This window comes from Rhea americana, unplaced genomic scaffold, assembly GCF_003343005.1.
Source record: "Rhea americana isolate MKP2758 unplaced genomic scaffold, rheAme1 scaffold_323, whole genome shotgun sequence".
NCBI classification, from domain to species: Eukaryota; Metazoa; Chordata; class Aves; order Rheiformes; family Rheidae; genus Rhea; species Rhea americana.
In genome coordinates this window covers 58,795-75,570 of record NW_028186450.1, presented here as the reverse complement: position 1 = coordinate 75,570, position 16,776 = coordinate 58,795, and the positions used below count along the sequence as shown (strand labels likewise).

The window sequence follows — 16,776 nt, the reverse complement described above, 5'->3', positions numbered from 1 at the left end:
TCATGCTAGTAATGTTTGACTGACTGATTCCATCTTTTTTCATATCCTTGTGACAAGTAAATTAACTTTTTTAAAAAAAGACATCTGAAATTTAAAGCCAGTTTTCATCCAAGGTGATTATTCTGCTAGCTGGAAGTGCTGATGCATGTGCTCACATCAGTGACACRTTGTAGATACAATGTAGACACACTGTAGTTACATCAGCCCTCTGACTTGAGTGCATCAGAATTTGCTCATTTTTTGATGTTATCCTTAAAATCTACCTCTAGCTGGCTAAGCCCAGACAGATGTAGGCTCACTGAAGATGTGTTGACATTAATGATCTCATTCAGATCAGAAGTGTTCTTTTGAAGTGATTCTGCTGATTTTTCTCACTTATTGTGCTGTAGATTGCATCACAGAATGGTCTCAGAGTGTATGAACAAAAATCTGATTTGATAAAATTAAACCAAACAGTGTGCTTTGGGACTGAGTTCTCGATTCTAAATGTGCTTTACCACTACAGAACATTCAGTCCAGGTGAACAGGCGAAAGCTGAAGCATGTCTAATGCCAATGTTGGATCATCAACACCAACTGTTTTCCATCCATGGATTCATTCTGACTGCACCACACAATTTGCTAAGGTATACATAGCCTTAGACAGCTGGCAGGTAGAACAGAGGAATCGTTTGTTTTCAGAGATCATAGAAAATGTTTTTAGGTCAACAGAGTTCTATGTTTGGAGATCAAGGTTCTAACAATCATGTTTCTAATAATCTAATAATCATGTTTTCAGCATTTGGATAGTGATTTTTGAAACCAAAAGGGAGTTTTGGATGTAATGAATAGAGAGGACAATGTGACTTTCTACAGCTTTGAGGTAGCCAAAGAAAACCAAGCAGTTTGAGTTTATCTTTAATATATCTGGGTCTAAATTACGATGTCTGCAGGCATATGTTTTCAGATTGGAATTTGGGAACTGGTGGAAGACCTGCAAATCAAAATTTTAATTAAAGAAACAAGTCACTTTGTCTCCCACTTTAAAAAGTGTCTCCCACTTTTTGTAGCATATACTACAAATACTGCAATATTTGTATTGGACCCAGCTTGAATGAAGTGAGAGATCATTACTGGCTAATGTTTTCAGCTGAAGACTTTTGCTGTGAAACTTTGCCCTTGCTTGGAAACTAGAACATAGTTGATCTTCCAGGCATGGGATAAAAACTGCCTTCTTGGTTGTAATATCACTATAATTAGCAGGTTTTTGTCTGCCTTTTGGCCAAATTTTCAGTAAACAGTACAGTTCAGTATCAGTCTGATGTCCTTTAAATTTTGATTCTCTATTCAGCTGTGATTCCTTTGCAGTGCTCCATTGCCATAAGGAGCCTTGAAGTCAGTAAAGAGCCTCAAGGGAAATTTTATACTTCAGGAGAGGATGGGGTAGGATAGGATACAGGCATTTAGCAAAAAACAGCACAGCATCTTTTTGTCCCCAGTAGTATTGAGGTCAGTCCTGGAAAAATAAAGGGATGGCTGGGTAAGTACATCAGATATTTTTGTCTTCTGAAACAATCCTTTTGGATTATAGGAAGCTAAGTGTAAATTAAAGAGGCCTACAGCTATCTTAAATTAATTTACTAAGGTCAATGACTCATCCTAAGAAGGGTGAGTAGAAAGATGGAAGAGATCCCTTTCAGCAGAATCTGTGAGCTGTATTGTTTTCAGTCTTTGGCCAGACAGGCCATTCAGTCAGTTCAAGTTTACAGTAGGTGCTCTGAAATCTGAAGAATGAACATACAGATTCTCTGTTATCCTGACATACTGAAATCAAACTAGGCCACACTAAAGCTCTAGCACTCATATGAAAACTCTCAACTATTATTTTCTGTTTATTTACCATGTCTGTGGAATGGATAAGGCCATCCCCTAGTGTTTTTGAATCTCTGCTACTGTGCCTGCATGAACAGAGCCACCACCACTTTTTTTTCTCATAAGTGTAAGAAACAGTGAGGCTGCCTGTGAAGGCATGCTGAAAGTGGCATGTAGTTTATGACCTCCAAGAGTTTGCATAGCCCTCAGTTAAAGCCAGAATTTCCTGCCAAGAAGTGCTGAGTGAACCATTGTTTTCTTTAGCAATCTATTGCCAGAATTAGTGATAAAGAGGGAATTAAACTTTCAATCTGATCCTACTTCTGGATGTTAGAAACTTTTGAAGAGGCTACGAAAGTTATCAGTTGTAAGAGCTAGGAGGGGAAGCTAGCTTCATTTCTTTTGAAATGTAGAGCCATTGCTCCAGTTGCAATGGATGTGAGACTTGCCTGGTTACATCAGAAGGAAGATAAGAACTCACTTGGACTTAATCTAGTCCAATAGTAGAGAGAAGTACCAAGAAAGTAAGTATTTCAAAACAAAGTTGTTATGCCAAAACCAGCAAGCTTTCCCAAAGGACAAATTCTATACCAAAATTTTAAACACTACCTGTTTATGTGCATTCAGGAATGATTTTGTATCAAAACAAAAAAAATTATGATGACTGTCTGAAGACAGTAAGGTTTTCTCTGTAGAGATCTGTACAGCTTTTTCTTTAGAGAAGCTAAGGTTTCACATGGGTGCAACTGAATGAAAAGCAGTGGCAACAAAAGAGCTGCTGGACTGAGAGATGGGAGAAGATGGATTTCTGGTCCAGAGGGCCCTGATTGTGTTAAAAACTAAAGTGAGACTGTAGTAGAGCCATGGTCTAAAAAAGAAATTACTSCTTATAGCTTTTACAGCGTTTTATCAGGTAGTTCCCACCCTAATACAGTCAGATGAAATGGCACAACGAACAGATAGTTAAATTTTGTTGGACTGGACTGCATTTTACAAAATCTCATCTATTACTTTTGGATGCCTGGGTAACTAGACTGCCATCTCCAGGCTATTAAGAGATGAAGACTGTTTCATAGACTGTGTGTAAGGGCCTTTCCTCTCGATTTGCAATGTAGTCTGAGATTTAATGTGACTTAAAAGACATTGCAATTTTAGTCTTAATACACTCATTCCTTCAATAGGAATATCCACTAGTCAGTCTAGGTTCTTAGTTACTTATAACCTTCTTATCTGGCTTACTTTTTAAAAATAAATTTCAAAGGCAAACTCGTCACTATTTCTTGTCCTATTAATTTCTTCAGCTCTGTTCACAGTTCCATAGGGTTATAAACCTTCTCTGATCATATGCTAATAAGTAGTGACTGATTGTTAATGTGAATAAATCACCCCTGCTTAGTCACTCTTTGTCCAAGTAAAAAAGTCTATTCTGATAACAAAAATGCTATAACAAGCTAAGAATCAACACGATAAAACAATTTTTTCTCAGGCCTGCCACAAATGGGGTTTAGCTTGCCCTGTCTGTGTCCATGCAGTGATCCTCATTGTATTTCCTTTTTTTTCCCTTGATTTATTTAAGTATATATATTAATTTGACTACACTTTGTGCCTAGATTGCATAACTGCAATTTTAGTCAGATGTTAACATTTAGATGATAAGAATAAAAGGTCAACACTATTATTAGTAATGTAGCTTTACTGTACTGTGATTTTTCACCATGAAGTTGACACAAGGTCATTTTAAGATTTTTATAGTTTTATTAGCAAAGGAGAATTAGGAAATGAGATGTCTCAACAAGGTTAAATAGTTGGCAACAGCTACAGCTTAAATAATAAGCTATTGATCCTTCATTTTAAGCAGTGAATTGCAACTGTCTTCAAAAGCATTTGAAAATTCAGGCAGCATCTTAGAACTGGTGCAAGGAAAAGCTGGCTTTAATTAGCACAAAGGAACTGTAGAAATTTTGAGCCAGACTACTTTCTTGCACCTGCATACAGTCTTGCAAAAGTAAACAAAGGCAGAGTTCTGCCTACTATATATTGCTGTCTGTGAAACTGAACATAATTTTTGCAAGAACTACTAATGTTTGTTTGTGCTACTTGTGGCAAGACTGAAGGTGCAATCAGATGAGATGACTGAGATGACTTCACAGTTTGCTGTTTCTGAAAAAGTGTTCACTTTTTTTGTGGGTTAGTTTTCTGTCACTTGCATGAGCTCAACTGGCTCCTTGAAGGGCCACATAACCACCAGAGTTAGTGCTAACCAGAGGAAGGCTTGGGACCATTGCAGTTAAAGCAAGAAGAAAGCACACCACTGACTGAAGGAAAGAGGAGGAAAGGGAGAAGGACTGCTCCTTTTAGTAACCTTGAGTTGCTTGGTCATCCTATTTGAAGTGACTAGACCCTTGACATTCTACAGTAGCTTTGCAATAGAGCAGAGTCGCTGTAGTTCAAGCATTTAGACCCCTATTTGATAAAATATTGAGGCTCTTGGTACTTTGCTAGATATGTAACTTCCCATTGATTTAATTGCTTTTCAAGGAGTTTGGATCTATACCTTACTGTGTTTGGGTCTGTAGACTGCATCTCAAATGTTATTTGCTCCTACCTGACTGGGTAGTACCTGATTGGTCAGATTTGGTCAGAGCAGCAGTGGGTCAGGAAGTGCACCAGGCACCAGCTGTTAAAACTCTGTGATGCAGACATGTTCTAGTGGTGCTGTGGACACCATGCAGTGAAGAAGAAAACTAAAAAGTCACTACTGTAACATTTTATAAATAATATCTACTAAAGCTTGCTCTTGTTAGCAAGTACTTACCTATTAATATAAAATTCCTCTTGAGGCCTCTGTTATATTGTATTTTATAGACGTCAGTGTATGTCTGATTAACTGTGGCAGAAAAAAGACAATGCATCTCTTTCTAAACAGTAAGACGTGTCCTGTAACACTTACCTGCTGCATTAGCCTGAGTTTTGGACTGACCACAGCCATGTGATTTCTTTCTCGTAAGTAATACTCTAACTTATTCAGTAATGCAAATGTGGTCCCAGCCATGAGTTTTACTGCATAATAACTAATATCTGTCACAGCAGGATATTGAGAATGGGAAGCTCTGGGTATGCATACTCACAGCTGCGAAACTGTGGGTATGCATAATAAATTACTATCCCCAATAAAATCTTTTTAATCAGGAGTTTTTGTCAGATCAAATCAGTTAAGTGAGTTTTCACTTTGTAAACACAATGGTCCAAGCCCCTGACTTGGGTAAAACACTGCATTACTTTCAGGTCAGCGCACAATTAAATAAGTTGACATCCTCGCCCAGGGAGTTAACTTTTGTATGCATTTGTGCGACAGGAAAACTAATGTAACTCCAATGTTCCCAGTACATATTTAGGATATGTAATTATGCTTTGTGTGTGTTTCATTTTCCCTCCAACAACTTTTGAACCTCAATCACATCCAGAGACTCTGTGCCTGTCAGTATATTTCAACCTGTCAGTATATTTTAAGTTGAAAGGAAGATGGATGTTTCAAAGATACAACTTTGCAGTAAGTTTTAAGTAAGCAAGTAAGAAGGGAAAGACACTATATATTTATATGTAGAATTTTCATTGCGCTTTTGAAGCAAAATTCCCAATTTCGTGTTCTCAGTGTGTGTAGCTTCATGTCATGGAGTGGTCTCAATGTGTATGAAATGGATTCTTTTCAGGTGAAATTGGGAATGATGTCCAGGAGACGGGACCAGGAATGTCCTTAATGCACTTCAAATCACATATGAGCATATAGTCCTTTGAACCAGGCAAGGTCAGGCAAAGATGTCTGACACGCAAATAGCACAGACTGTGACTATTTTTCTCTACAGACCCAGTCCTTTTACTCTGCATAGCTTGCCAATGTAGAGATACCCTAGAGGGACACCCTATCTGACATCAGTCTATTAGATGTTGTATAAGGGCCACAGCTTCAGGAAAGCTTCAYCTAGAGTTCATACACTGTTAGATACCAGGAAGTCTATTCTTCCGTCTGTGCCTCTGTCGACTGCACTTCAATGGGAGATCACAGAATTTCCTGTAAATTCAGGCAAAACTTCATATAGATCACTGAAAGCAAGCAGGCCTCATGAATTCTGGTGTTCACAGCACATTTGTTAAACAACGTGTTTAACAGAAACAGTTCTGCTTCTGATTTTGAATTCATACTAGTATAACCTCTAGAAAAATCTGGCTCCTTTGCCCATTCCAGTTGGTCTTATGTTTTTAAAATTTCTCTAGCAATTCGTATTTGTATTCCCTGAAGAATTTGCAACTGAGTGTCACAGCATCATAATTAGATATCAGAATCAGTAAATATAAATGACAAGTTTGCCTTTGATGGCCTTCATAACTGTGAAAGCCATAACCTTTCAAAAATACTGGTTAAGCAGATAATCCTTTATTCATAAGATCACCAGCAAGGAAATGAATCTGTGTTTCTTTATATGACCACTAATTTAACAAGACTTTGCAGGCTTACTTCAATATCAGGTATGTCTTTTCCTTATTTCCTGTGTTAAAGTCAATGGTAAGCCTGTTTTGTGGTCCAAGAGAACAAGCGTTTAAATTCTCAGTACAGATAGACTTAGGAAAGTAATGTATTTTTCTTTTTCTTTGGCTTTTTTGTGTTGATTGTAGAGGTCAGGAAAGCCAGTTATACAAACTCAGACGCTGTTGTGGTTCAAGTATATCAAAGGGGCTGCAAGCATCTTACGTTTTTCATGTTTTTTACTACATATTTTAGTGAAAGATAGAGAATGTATTTTCATGCCAAAGATGCAAAATAGATAAGCAGAATCTCTTAATAATTTCTGCCCACTTCTAAAACCATTTGCAAATACTGTCCCTGTAGAATTTCACACCAAAGAGATTCTGTAAAAATCTCAGTCTCTGAATCTTGTCCCTTCAGTTTTTATTACACACTATGTGTATGCGAGAGGGAAAACCCATAGCTCACACACAAACATCACACAGATTGTGCAGCTGTACAGTATATGCACAGCTGCTACTGTCCCCACTCTGGGATGGAAACATTCTAATCTTGGCAGGGAAATCAAACACAGCAAATCTGTATCTTCTATTAAAAGCAGGGTTTTGCCTTTACAGTCTAACTATACTATCATGATTCACCTTTCCTCACATACAAGCAGGTTTTTGCCTTTACAGTCTGGCAATACTGTAATGATTCACCTTTCCTCACATACTTACCTAGTTTAAATTGTTGTAGTTATTACAAAGGCATGTGTTCGGGCCCTGTGTCGGGGCCCTGTGTATTTTACAGGAGTATGAAGAGCTGAAATAAGCAACAGGCTGTTCAAGGTTACCGAAGAAGTCCTTGAAGGCAAGAAGAGTGAGAAACCAAGATAAGCAGAAGTATGTGCACCTGGGAAGGGAGTCAACACAGCAGCCTATTCGAAACTGAGCAGATGCGCGTGGACAATGCTAGACAAYCAATARAAATGCTTTRYGAGGYRCGTGGAYGCATGAGCTTGCTGGAAAGGTTATATAAGCTAGATAGGCAGAATAATAAAGTGGATTGAACTTGCATCACATTGATGTGTGTGTGTTCCTTCCCGTACTTGCCAAGAATGGGCTGCGGCAGGCATGCCTGGATTCTCTGTCTCTGAAATTTCACAGAGAAGTCACCACTAAGATAGGAAACACAAGATTATCTGTTAAAGAGTTAATAAAAAGATTCCTTAATTTGGTAACACATAGAGTCATAAGAGAAAGACAAAGGGAAAAACATGGGTTACCTTCTGGGTTCCTTTTTCCAGTGCTTGATGGCAAACATAAACCTGAGAACTCTTTTAGAAGGCAAGATTTTTCTGCCTGAAATTTTGACCATAGCATCTGAAACTAGTTTTCCGTCCTGTCATGTACATGAGAGTATAGAAGAGAAATGTAGTGATATATCACATAGTATAATGTGGTGCTCATGAGCAGCAGGGAAAACTGGAAGGGGTTACTGAATAATGCTAAGGGGAAAAGTAATTATAGATTATCCTATCTTTTTTGGTTTGTAGTAAAGTCAGATGAGGAGGCCACAATAGGGAAATCTAGCTGATGAATAGGGTTTTAATTTTTCTATCCAAGTACAACAGTATCCATTTCTTTAAATGTAAAAAGGAGGGAGAGGGAGAGGGAGAGGGAGAGAAATTTCCAGTCCTTCACTGAAGCTTCTCCCCAACCTGGTCTGAGAGATGTTCCAAGGAAAATGGACTTAAAATTATTATTTTGTGAAAGTGATAATTGATAAACCAGTCTTAATTTAACAGCCATGCTCAGAAGCTATCTAAATACTACCTGAAAATGAAATAGGATGTTAATGTTATTTCTGATAAAGAGAAAACCTTAATTTTGGCACTGGAGTTTTGTGAGCTACATTTTTTTTGAATTATATTAATCAATTTCTAATGTTGTTATTATTTTTCTTTTAACAACACTACAACCCACTTAACCCCCCTTCAGTTGTCACTACAGCATAAATCAAAGGCATTTATATATCTCCTTTGAGGATGGCATATGTGTTAAATGTCTGTGCTCACACAGTAGACAGATTTTGTAATTACAAAATTACAAAAACTTTGTAATTAGCAAGACRCAATGGGCTTGAGTAAATGTACACACTACAGAGGGTGCCCAGAAACTTTTTCAAACCATGTATTTTATTATTACATTTAAAGAGAGTTACTGAGAGAATAAAAGTGCAGATATACAAGTTTAAGGGAAATCTCATCTCTATTCCATCCTATAAATGCCAGCCTATTCATACCATGGTCAGAAGAGCCAACATGTCTGAGGTGTAAGACCAGGCCAAAAGGTGGCTAATGAACAGAGCAGAGCATCTCAAGCAGGAATTCAGCAGCTGAAGAGGAATTTTTGAGTCCTGGTTTTGATGTGAGGCAGAGAACCAACTACTGTACTTAGGAACCTGGCACTGGGACTACTGATGAGAAAGAAAACAGGTGGAAAAGAGTTAGCAATTGGCAGGGGAGGAGATGGAGGTTGAGTGTGAGTGCACGTGTGTGTGTTTGGGGGGGTTCTATCAGCAAGAAAACTCACAAGTCTTGTTGATGCCTTCAAAAAGTTGATGTCTTTATAATGTTTCTGGAGTCTTAGAGGTTGGTTGGAGAAATGGCCTTGCTTCTGCCTCCAGAAATAATAATACAGTAATACTGTATTATTTTACTAACTTAAATTATTAATTTACTAACTTCCTCCATCTCCTAACCCTAACCCTAACCCTAACCCTAGCCCTAACCTCCAGCACTAATTTCCCCTTCATGCCACCAGGCACATTAGTGGCCCAGACGAAAAAGTTCTCCTGACTGGGTGTTTGCTGCACCTGTGCATCACCTTTGGCATGCCCTTTGCAGGGGCAGTTAAATTTTACTGTATTATTTATTGCCCAGTCAAAAAAGCTGTTTTTTCTTGTCTTAGGGGCTCAAACAGAAGCCCATTCAGGATGCAAAAGAATGAGAATTCCTCAACTCTTTTGTTGCTTTTGGAGATTTGCTTTTGGAGATCACTACCATTATGATTACTCGATCTGCTACTGGAAGTATGTGGGAAATTGACTTCTCCTCAACCACTAAAATAGTCACAGTTTATTGGCTACTTCACTTTGTTCTAGGATCCTAAGAATGTAAAAAAAAGTGAAGATGGTTAGAACATAGTGTATGGGGGAATCACAGGCAATTCTCCCATAGAAGACTTGAAAACCATCCTTTGTAGGGACACCTACCATTTGCAAAGTATGAAATAAAAAACATAGTCTTTTGGAGCAGCTATTTCTGGGCTGATATAAATCCAACTTTGGAAAGTAAATGGAGCTATTCTGTCCCTTTTGAAGACAATGTAATTAAAATAGCACTTTTATTTACAATGCAATAAGTCAAAAAAATAGTCATCTAAAAGCCCCAGAAGGACTGAGGCTTTGTTATATTAGTTTTACTCAATTTACAGGAATGAAATTATGTGTAGAGAAATTTCGCTAGTACTGCATTGTGTTACATTGATATGATCCAAGAGGTACATTTCTCATGCTTTATGTTATTTTATTTTCAACTTCTACTTTTTCATTTCGTTATTTTTAGATATCTTCATTTTATTTATTTTTGCTGTTCAAAGTAATTCTGGATAAAGCAAAAAATGTTAAGAAATGAGGACAGGAATTTTGGAAGGAAGGCTTAGAACAAGAAATTGCCAAAGCCCATTCTGCAAGCATCACACAAAGCACTAAAGGTTGATCATAGTCAGTACCTCGCTTATTGCTGGCTGCAGGACACTGAGCTCTGCTTTTGTGCAACTTGATTGTTCTCCACTTGGTAGATCTGCTGTTACTGTGCTTTTTCATTTGGGCTAATTCATTCCAGGGCCTAATTCTTGTTCAGTTTTCTTGCTGCTCTCTAAAATAATCTGAAAACCAACCAAAGACAGTACGAAGAAAACAGCACAAGCGTTGTTGTTCTGCATATTGTTTCATAAAATGAGAAGCAACACCTACTTTGATAGGTTGCTCACATTATTTTAAATCTTGTTCTCAAAATCTGAAGAAACAGAACACGGTAGTTCCATTTTACCCTTGTGCTAATGTTACCTGAACAACTTTCATTATGTGCAATGGGAATATTTTAAAACTGCCACTTCTCAACCAAGTGAGCACAATCTGTTCTTGACCTTTATTAGATTACAGGGAAGAATGTGTTTGCTATATGCAATATAGTTTGAGTTTTTAAATTAAGCATACCCATTGTGTGACAGACGTAACAATAACAGGCACTAGATTTAGACATAAAATGGTTCTTGCCTTTGAAATATTCTGGACTTCGTCCAGCTTTTTCAAATTATTTTGTAAAAGCAAATAAACATTAGCACTTTAAAATACCTTCATTGCTTTATTGCTGTAACTCATTCTCATTGTACTATTTTTTACCAGAAATTAATTATATTCTTTATATATAAAGCCTTGCTATTAAGGAAAGGAAACAATTTCCAACTACATACTTTTCATAGACAAATATTAGAGTGATAAGTGCTATATTTAAATTGCCTAATAATTTGCATTGTAAATTTAAAGAAAACAACAACAAAAAAGGCTAAGCATTATAAAACTAAGGGATGCTAATATTCGACAATTTTCTTAGGCTAGGATGTATAAGACCTTCATTAACAATAAGAGATAATGATAAGCTTGAATACATGTGATCTTAGTTTCCAGTTCTCTCCATTTTATAGAGGACTGAATGCTTGTACTGAGAGTCTCTCTGTCTCTCCTCATAGCTGCACCCAAAATATTCCACAAAGTTTGGAGTGCATAGCATTTTGAAAATTCAGTTTATTTTCTATTTTGTGGGCAGTAATTGTGCTACAGACTTGCTAGTTTGCTTGCTTCTGCTCAGAGTTATCTGTAAGAAGTAGTAGTATTTGATGACAGCACTGGTAACAAGAGTCCAGCAAGACTGGAAAAGACTTCTCCTGGGTCCCTACAGAACCTGTTAGGCTGCTTTATCTTTATCTGAGAAAGATCTGGGAAGTGCATTGTACTGTTTTATACAAAGATGCAACAAGACAAATCTAACAAAAGTAATGGGAAATTCATTTTAGGTAATAATATTAAAAAAGAATAAAGGTATGGTGTTTGAAGTTCCTCTGATTTTCCCGGTGTTAATAGTAGCAGATGGCAGAAATCAATTTGCCATTAATTTACTTTCATGTCATAGGCTTGATAAAATTAAGCAATTATAATAAAAGTTGATTATTAACTTTCAAATTAAAGTTATGTGTAAAACAGGCTCTTAATTATCATGCTAATACCAGTGAAATTATGTTTTCAGTTTCTAAGCTTTACAGCCTTTTTAGTGTCAGTCTTCAAAGCCTTCAGACAGGAATTATTGGTAGAAAGGTTAGAACTTAAAGCTCAATTTGTTTAATATTATCCTTCATGTGGGTGCACTTGTTTCAATTGCTAATTTACAGTTCTAAATTTCACACAAGCAAGGAAGCATGACTATCAGTACTCGGGGTATCATTTGTTCCATTTGCACACACAAATAAAAATGCTATATTTCTCCTTGATACTAATAGAAATTACCAGATGAATCACAGGCATGGTTCAGAACCTTAACCTAGTATATATCTGTATTTATATTCAGAAAAAAAGTATTTTGTGTTAGTATTAAAACCAAAGCAGAACAGAAAAACRAATCTGACTAGGGAAAACATTATGCATGCCATTTGCTCTGTAATTATGCACATACCTAATTACTTTTCCATAGACAGAAGACATCAAAAGGGACTCTGAAGCTGTTTTGCTCATAATCTTCTTCACTACAGTATCTTTACCTCTACAGGCTGTAACATCCAACCTCATTTTCAATGTTTCGATCTACTGATAGTTCTTTCCTCTCCCTTACCCCTACTTGGGGAAAACCTTGTTTAATTGTTTACAGATGACCAAGTTTCTTATTAGAGAATTTTCCCTGATATTAACTCAGATTTCTCTGTGTCATCCAATCCCTCCTATGGCTGGTGTTGTACTTCAAAGTAGTGACCTCAGAATATCAAATGTGGCTTACATGCTGTAAGCTGGACATGGGATCAGTCATTCATATTGTTCTAGTTAGATTCCCGGGGGCCAAACATCMRGTTTGGCAAGCCAGCACAAACTCTGTCACACACACACAAACACTCTTCAGTAGCAAGCAGTTTATTAGTAGATACTTACAAACAGACCGACCCGATGGTAATCTCGAGAAGGACCACCTCAATGCTTGTCCCGATCGTCTGCACGGTGAGAGAGAGAGTCAGCAGGCACAATCTTTTCGGGCGTCCCCGAGGAGGCAACGTGGTCCTCTGTTGTGTAGCAGCCTCTCCCTCCTTTGGAAAACTCCGTCTTTTATGATTACTTGCGGTAGGCGGGAGTCCCGGCACCTGGGGCCAACAAGTGCAGGGAATCTCGCCCAACTCTGCCCCGGTTGCATAACCGGGCTATGATACTGCGCACGCATGCAGACTTATTTCAGGGGCCACATTTGACTTTGGGGGTCGCTATTTCACTACTGTTCAGCCTCTGTCCTTCATGTTGACTGCTTCTCATGGTGATTGTATGTGACCAACCGCTGTTCTTTCTCACAGATTTCCAAGRCCTTGTTAGTTACTTATTTGTATCCCGCTTAACACAGCGGTATTGTTCTAGGCACTAAAAAGTTACAGCACTAGACTATTCTCACCAAATAGCAGGTGGTACAGATACAAAAGTTGCAACACAGACCATTCCCATCAAGTATCACATAGCACGGATACACATACCTGGTCCCACTGATAAACTGCAAAATAGGAGTTTGAGAAGAAAACTTTTCCTAAGTAATATTTTCCAAATAAATAATGTATCTGCTATCCTTAGAAATAAGGTTATCTGAAATAACAGGAGAAAATGGTAACAATTACTGTGAGTGGGTGAGAGGGTGACTCATAGTCTTTTTCATTAAAATTTGTTGAAATGGTTTGAAAATCCTTGCCTCAACTGAAGACTTTGGAAGAAAATCAGGAATTTGGGGAAAGACAAACAAAGCTACTTCATTAGCAGAGAACATGTATGCCTTTATAGTACACCAAAAAGTAATCTACCAGTAGAATTTCTTCTCATTAACAAGAAGAAATAAGGAGATCCACACGTGATGTTTTAAGAAAACTACTGTATACTGCTTTGACCAATCTRTCATTGCTGGGCCAAATACAGCCAGTAGAGATTGTACTATAAAGCAGTTCTGGACAAAGTGTCTAGGATGTCTCACAAAGCACTGAGTGATTTGCTTTTTATATAGCTAGCTGAATTGAGGGCTCTTGGGAGTACAAGATGGGAATTCCTGGAATTTATACATTTAAACAAAAAAAAAGATTTAACTCCTACTTTAGAGATTAAATGGAGTTAATTTCTTTCCATTACCAAAGTTATAACCTAAGTATAATGTGGCAAAAGCCATACTGAAGGTTATCCAGCTGGTACCATCCACAGTGTACACAATATAGCTTATGTTGTGGCCGTATTAAGCATCATCAGACGCAGGGATCAGAATACCACACATTTACACATCTTTATTACCTTCTTCTAGTCCTATATAAATACTGCTCAGCTAAACAAACCAAGTTTATTTTAAACCAAATTATATTCAAACATAGATGAAACAAAAGCCTAAGTACCTTAGATCTCTTAAGTACGTTAAAAATTATCAGTATCATATCAGTAAGGTTGGAAGGGACCTCTGGAGATCATCTAGTCCAACCTTCCTGCTCAGCAGGGTCACCTAAATACAATAGTTTTTATTAGAGATGCTAACATTAAGTATGAAAATATTTGCCGGACTCAGGAGTGAGATCAAAATGTTAGGGAAAATATTAGGGAAAAAAAAAGTTTCCAGATAGTGAAGGTGAGAACTGCATCTTTCACTTGCCTTTTTGTGGCAAGGCACAAGCTGAAGTGCCTTGTTCAAGTTCAAGCTGATTACAATGCTTAGAAATAGAAGAGGACATGGGTGTCACAGATATACCTAAATAAGGTAGAATTACAGAAATCAATGAGTACCTGAAAACAAATGATATTGAAAGGATAGATATACTTTGAGAGATAGGTGTGCTTCTGCAAATTTGTGTCATGTATGAGGAGCTATATAAACATTGAGATATACTGGTCCTGCAGTACCATTCTGAGAGTGGTGCTTAAATACTTGGACCACTGAATACAAATTTGGCCCAATTACAGTGTATAGTCTTTATTTATAACAGCTGTCAATGAAAGGAGAAAAGAAACAAATGCATGATGTTCTGTTTTAATAAAGATCATAACTACTGTTTGCCTTGAATGAATTCTGTTATTTACCTCTAGCTTTTTAGATGTAGGAATATCATAACATCTGTTGATAAAAGATGTGAGATCTGAAAATCTGTATCTTATTATGTGGCTGTCAAACAAGAAAACAGACAGGAAAATAACATTTTTGACAGATAAGGAGATTCCTTATTTATAAATGTGTATGTTGGTCTGATTGTTATGTTAGCTTTAGGGGTTTAGGGGACTGAGCAAAAAAAATAAGGCAAAACTCTTTGTAGCAATTTAAGAAATAAATAAATGTACCAGTCCTCTCTGTACTGCAGCTAGAGGTAACAGCTTTCTAAAGCAGAACTGACAGAAGAGAACAGTATGCTCTCACATTTAGTGCAAAACCCGCCATCTTAAGCTGCACTTTTGTTATCAGACTTCAGAACATTTTCTAGTTTGTGGGTTTGAATGTGTATTCCTGACTCCATATCAAGATAGAATTGATGCAATGGAGGAAGGTGTGTCAGGACCTTGGCTATCTTGCAGGATTATAAAGAGCTGAAGTAAGCAACAAGCCGTTCAACTGAGCAGATGGGCGTGGACAATGCTAGACAACCAATAGAAATGTTTTGCGAGGCGCGTGGACGCATGAGCTTGCTGGAAAAGATATATAAGCTGGATAGACAAAGGAATAAAGTTGGATTGAACTTGCATCACATTGATGTGTGTGTGTTCCTTCCCGTACTTGCCAAGAATGGGCTGCGGCATCTGGTGACCCCGACGTGATCCTCAGAGACCAACTGGGGTAGGAGTGGAGCCGTAAGCGGGCAAGGATCCTGCATAGCCAGCGACCGTAGCTGGGCGCCCGAAGAAAGGCGGATTGTGGCCACGGCTGACCGGTGAGTCAGGGAAGCAGGATGGGATTCACTGCATCAGCGATAGAACAAGCAACACTAGAGAGCCTGTTGAAGTTGGCTCAGAAAATGGACACACAGATAACGAAATCAGACTTAACTAATTTGTTACTGTGGTGCTGAAGAAAGGGGCTTATAGCGGAAGCTCCGCAAGTATACAAGCTGGAAGTATGGGAACGAGTCAGAAAGGAACGGTGGGAGAGCGTGCAAGTGGGATCTAAGGAGGCGCGGTCGTTAGCAAAGATTTGCCGACCGGTCCGACTGATGCTGGAACAGTTGCACGGGGAAGCAGCTGTTGCTGCTGCCATTCGCAGCGCCGTACAAAGTACTAGCAAGGAGCAGGAGGGCTCGGGAGACTCAGAATGGACAGCTGTGAGTGGCTCGGGACCTCAGTTCGAGGAGGTGCCTGACGATGATGATTGCAAGTGTCCCCTGCATGCCTGTCCTGTGTCCATAGCCGAAAAGGAGGCTTGAGGGGGAATAGACAATGATTTACCACCCTGGGAAGGGGAGGACCGTCTGGCGTGTACCGTTCCCCCGGYGAATATGGACATTGATCCAGTAAAGGTCCYGCTGCCGGATGATGAGCCAGCGGACCAAGAGCAGCTGAGAGAGATTTGTCAAGAGCTCCGCGGCCAAGCYGACAAGATGACTGCCTTATTGGACCAGATGAAACACCTCGATCAGGGATCGGGACGAAGGGACATAAAGGCAGCGTATAAGGCTGCCCATAACTTAATTGTAGAAGGGGTCGAGAAGATTGAGAGACAGATCGACAAATTTGAGTCRGGTTTGGCGGTCGGTTGTGGGGCAGGTCGCGGGACAAAAGGGATCAATCCGGACGGGATGTTGTCATGGTTGCAATCGGTGGTGCATGGCAAGGAGAGGGAACTGTTCGGCTCTGCGGGGAAGGAAGGCAAAGATGAGGCAGTGCCACCTCATGACCCGAATTTTAACCCTGTTACGCGTTACAAGGGCCTTATAGAGAATGCTAAGTTGGAGGGAGAGTTTCTGTTCACTCCTATGGCCATGCCAGTTATATAAAGAGTGGACGGACCAACATGGGAACCAATAGATAAGTAACAATAATAATAATAATAATAATWATTATATATAAAAATATATTTATAATTATAATATTATAATTGTGATTATAAAT

At 38.5% G+C, this 16,776-nt stretch overlaps 1 protein-coding gene across 1 annotated transcript in view; it reads left to right on the top strand.

The window, feature by feature from the left end:
• The first annotated feature begins 532 nt into the window (after window positions 1-532).
• ELP2 (elongator acetyltransferase complex subunit 2) overlaps window positions 533-16,776 on the top strand; it is a 70,114-nt gene continuing 53,870 nt past the window's right edge. Inside the window, exon 1 of the mRNA XM_085310676.1 lies at window positions 533-625. The gene's annotated coding sequence lies outside the window, so the exon portion shown is untranslated. The remainder of the gene's footprint in view (window positions 626-16,776) is intronic.